General features: G+C 49.3%; 1 long non-coding RNA gene across 1 annotated transcript in view; it reads left to right on the forward strand.

Moving 5' to 3' along the window:
- Positions 1-1723: 1723 nt before the first annotated feature.
- The window catches only part of LOC112071747 (uncharacterized), a 10236-nt gene continuing 7067 nt past the window's right edge, over positions 1724-4892 (forward strand). The window contains exon 1 of the long non-coding RNA XR_002894163.2: positions 1724-1763. This is a non-coding gene — a long non-coding RNA (uncharacterized lncRNA). The remainder of the gene's footprint in view (positions 1764-4892) is intronic.

The raw sequence follows: 4892 nt of genomic DNA on the forward strand, positions 1-4892 counted from the left end.
GTATTAGCAACCCATGCTAGTTAGGATTAATTTATTAGCAACCCATGCTAGTTGTATTAGCACCCATGCTAGTTGTATTAGCAACCCATGCTAGTTGTAATTAGCAACCCATGCTACGTTGTATTACAGCCACCCCATGCTAGTTTGTTGCATCTTTAGATCTCTCGTCTTTCAAAATTTGTAATTCCATATTTTTTCATCTCTGTCCACATGAAAATGCATGTGCGCTTTTGACCATTGGTTTTTCCCCGCTAATTGCTTTGTGAAATGAATTTTGGCATCATAGCCTACTGCCTTGTACACATTGCTGGGCTTATAACAGAAACGAGCAATGAGCCAGATATATTTCACCGGGTGTATAAATGTGAAGCATCTGTTTGGAGTTTCCACTCACTATCAAATATGGTAATGAGAGGAACGCTCAGTGGCCGGCAGTGGGAGAAGATGGAGCGAGGTGGATTTTGGCCGACATTCTGCTAATTTTCGCCTCAATTCAACCTTTGACTCTCAATACGGTTTTCTGTTTCCAGAACTAGACCTGCAAGAAACGGAGCGGACTGGGTTTATTACAGACTTAAACGTTTCTATTACGTGACATATTGGATTGCTATAGCTGTGATTTGCTGTTCCTTGCTGTGCATTTCCTAACGGAAACCCTAGTGCTTGCCAAGACTGGTGCTGAGCTTGCCAATGGAAATCTGTCACTAAACCCCTTGCCTCTTCTTTCTTCCTCTCTCCCTGTCTGTCCTCTCTCTCCCTGTCTGTCTCTCTCTCCCTGTCCTGTCTCTCTCTCCCTGTCTGTCTCTCTCCCTGTCTGTCCTCTCTCCTGTCTGTCTCTCTCTCCCTGTCTGTCTCTCTCTCACCTGTCTGTCTCTCTCTCCCTGTCGTCTCTCTCTCCCTGTCTGTCTCTCTCTCCCCTGTCTGTCCCTCTCTCCTCCCTGTCTGTCTCTCTCTCCCTGTCTGTCTCTCTCTCCCGTCTGTCTCTCTCTCCCTGTCTGTCTCTCTCTCCCTGTTGTCCTCTCTCCCCTGTCTGTCTCTCTCTCCTGTCCTGTCTCTCTCCCCTGTCTGTCTTCTCTCTGTCTGCTCCTCTGTCTGTCTCTCTCTCTCCTGTCTGTCTGTCTCTCTGTCTCTGTCTGTCTGTCTGTCTCTTCCTCCTCGTCTCTCTGTCCTGTCTGTCTCTCTGTCTGTCTCCCTGTCTGTCTGTCTCTCTGTCTGTCCTGGTCTGTCTGTCTCTCTGTCCTCTGTCCTCTCTGTTCCTCTGTCTGTCTCTCTGTCTGTCTCTCTGTCTGTCTCTCTCTCTCTGTCTCTCTCTCTTCTCCTCTCCTCTGTCCTCTCTCTCTGTCTCTCTGTCTGTCGCTTGTCTGTCTGTCTGTCTCTCTCTCTTCTGTCTGCGTCTCTCTGCTCTCTGTCTGCGCTCTCTCTGTCTGTCTGTCTGTCTCTCTGTCTGTCTGTCTGCGTCTGTCTGCGTGCTCTCTGTCTGTCTGTCTGTCTGCGTCTCGTCTGTCTCCTGTCTGTCTGTCTGCGTCTGTCTGCGTCTGCTCTTGTCCTGTCTGTCTGCGTCTCTCTGTCTGTCTGCGTCTGTCTGTGTGTCCCTGTCTGTGTTTCTGTCTGTCTCCATTTTTTTCTTGTCGTCCTGTTTTTGCTGTCTTGACTTCTTCACCTCATCCATCTTCCCTCTCTCTCTATTCCACTCTTTTCCCTTCCCCATCTCTCTCTCTCTGTTCGTCTTTGCCATGCAGAATGGGATGTTCTATGCCGGTTATGTAAGTAGTAGGGTGGGACCCAAATGGTGCACCACTTTTCACCAGGGGCCTATTTGGCCTGGTAGTCTGTTTAGAGAGAATCCTGGTCTTTGTTCCCATTCTCTACCCTTCACCCAGAAGTGTACACTCCCTCCTCATGAATTTAAAAGCATTAGATTGGAGGAAGTTTCCACCCTATTGCTTGTTTTAAATCCTTGAGTGTACACTTCGGGTCAGTATCAGCTCAGTGTGATCTCTCCCTCATTCCTCCCCTACTTGTTTGTTTTTAAAGATGCACTATACTGTCTGATAGATACACGGACTATTTGCATTATGTGCCCCCCCCCCCCAAACCTCTTTTTACGCTGCTGCTACTCTGTTTATCATATATGAATAGTCACTTTAACTATACACTCATGTACATACTACCTCAATTGGGCCGACCAACCAGTGGTCCCGCACATTGGCTAACCGGGCTATCTGCATTGTATCCCACCACCCACCACCCGCCAACCCCTCTTTTACGCTACTGCTACTCTCTGCTCATCATATATGCATAGTCACTTTAACCATATGTACATACTACCTCAATCAGCGTCTGTATGTAGCCTCGCTACTGTATATAGCCTCGCTACTGTTATTTTTCTCTGTCTTTTTACTGTTTTTATTTCTTATTATTTCCATATTTCCTACCTATTGTTCACCTAATACCGTTTTTGCACTATTGGTTAGAGCCTGTAAGTAAGCATTTCACTGTAAGTTGTATTCGGCGCACGTGACAAACTTTGATTTGATTTATATATACAAAAGTATGTGAACACCCCTTCAAATTAGTGGATTTGGATATTTCAGCCACACCCGTTGCTGACAGGTGTAACATAATTGAGCACACAGCCATGCAATCTCCATAGACAAACATTGGCAGTAGACTGACCTTACTGAAGAGCTCCTTGACTTTCAACGTGGCACRGTCAAAAGATGCCACCTTTCCAACGAGTCAGTTTGTCAGATTTCTGCCCWGCTAGACTTCCCCGGTCAACTGTAAGTGCTGTTATTGTGAAGTGGAAACATCTAGGAGCAACAACGGCTCAGCCACGACGTGGTAGGCCACACAAGCCCACAGAACAGGACCACTGATTGCTGAAGAGCGTAGCGCCAAAAAATCGTCTGTCCTCGGTTGCAACACTCACTACCGAGTTCCAAACTGCCTCTGGAAGCAACGTCAGCACAAGAACTGTTCGTCGGGAGCTTCATGAAATGGGTTTCCATGGCAGAGGAGCCGCACACAAGCCTAAGATCACCATGCACAATGCCAAGCATCGGCTGAGGTGGTGTAAAGCTCGCCTCCATTGGACTCTGGAMCAGTGTGATGAATCACTCTTCACCATATGGCAGTCCGACGGAAGAATCTACGTTTGGCGGATGCCAGGAGAACGCTACCTGCCCCAATGCATAGTGCCAACTGTAAAGTTTGGTGGAGGAGGAATAATGGTCTGGGCTGTTTTTCATGGTTAGTGCCCGCCCTATAACCACCAACTAATGTCGTCGTGCTCCTGGCTGTCCTGGTTGCTACAGCACTCACTATTTTCGGGGCCCGCTTCGCATGCTTGGCCTTTGTGTTTGTGGCTTGTGTTTCTCCCCTCCGCCCCTGATACCGATGTTTCGGATCTTTTGGGCACTGCTGGCATAAGCAGAGTGGTAGCAGTCAACAAGAACTTGTTTCGTTTCTTCTGCTTCGGGTATGCGATTCAGTTGAATGGGTGGGTCCCAGGCAGAGGGAGCCTCGCACCACTGTGTTCGTCGACCGGTATTGTGCCGCGTTCGCCAGGCTGGAAGCCTAAGTGATCCGAGGATGCATACCAATTGCCATAGTTCATCCGACGCGTACGGTTGGGTTGCAGTGGTTATGGTAGTGCTCGTCGCTACGATCGGGAGCTCCCTGTAGCTCATTTTCGCTGTTCGTCACTAGTTGCTTCAGGAATTCCACTTTTTCTTTTTGCGCTACCTATATTTGCTGTCAGTCTCGTGGAACGATAGCACTTGAGAGCGGTTTTGCTTCCTGCCCGCGTGGCTGAGTGCTTCCGAGGGTATTGTGTCGACGTCTTTACCCTGTCGCCCCATATCGGCAATCAGTGATCTTCCAAGCCTTGCTGCCCTCGGTTTATCACACGCTCTTGGGGGTTGGTAAGGATGGTAAATTAATTGGGTTCTGCCTTGGGCTGCTTTTGTTTCCATCGGTTTTTGTGTGTGGCCCCGCCCCTTGTATGTTCCCCCAGCTGAAGATATCAGCTTGTCAACCTCGCTACCGCACAGTGACAAAATTGTCGGCTAGACTCAATCTGGTACTGTCCAACTTGTGGCAACAGTTTGTGGAATACCCTTTCCTGTTTCAGCATGACAATGCCCCTGTGCATCAGGCGAGGTCCATACAGAAATGGTTTGTCGAGATAGGTGTGGAATAACTTGACTGGCCTGCACAGAGCCCTGACCTCAACCTATCGAACACCTTTGTGATGAAATGGAATGCCGACTGTGAGCCAGGCCTAATCTCCCCCAACATCAGTGCCTGACCTCACTAATGCTCTTGTGGCTGAATGGAAGCAAGTCCCGCAGCAATGTTCCAACATCTTAGTGGAAAGCCTTCCAGAAGAGTGGACGCTGTTATGCAGCAAAGGGGCACATACATTTTTACCTGTCTGTACCTGTGATTGTTTATTTACCTGTGGTTGGGGGGGGGTGGCGGTTTACCTGTGTTGGGGGGGGGGTTTTACCTGTGGTTGGGAGGGGGGGGGTTTACCTGTGGTTGGGGGGGGTTACCTGTGGTTGGGGGGGGGGTTTACCTGTGGTTGTTGTTTTTTTTTACCTGTGGTTGGGAGGGTTTTACCTGTGGTTGGGAGGGTTTTACCTGTGGTTGGGAGGGTTTTAACCTGTGGTTGGGGGGGGTTTACTGTGGTTGGGGGGGGTTTACCTGTGGTTGGGGGGGGTTTAACCTGTGGTTGGGGGGGGGGTTTACTCTGTGGTTGGGGGGGGTTTACCTGTGGTTTGGGGGGGGTTTACTGTGGTTGGGGGGGGTTTTTTACCTGTGGTTGGGCGGGTTTAACCTGTGCGTTGGGGTTTCCTGGGGTGGGTTTACTGATGGTTGGGGGTTAC

Source organism: Salvelinus sp. IW2-2015, unplaced genomic scaffold (genome assembly GCF_002910315.2).
Source record: "Salvelinus sp. IW2-2015 unplaced genomic scaffold, ASM291031v2 Un_scaffold1707, whole genome shotgun sequence".
Lineage (NCBI taxonomy): Eukaryota > Metazoa > Chordata > Actinopteri > Salmoniformes > Salmonidae > Salvelinus > Salvelinus sp. IW2-2015.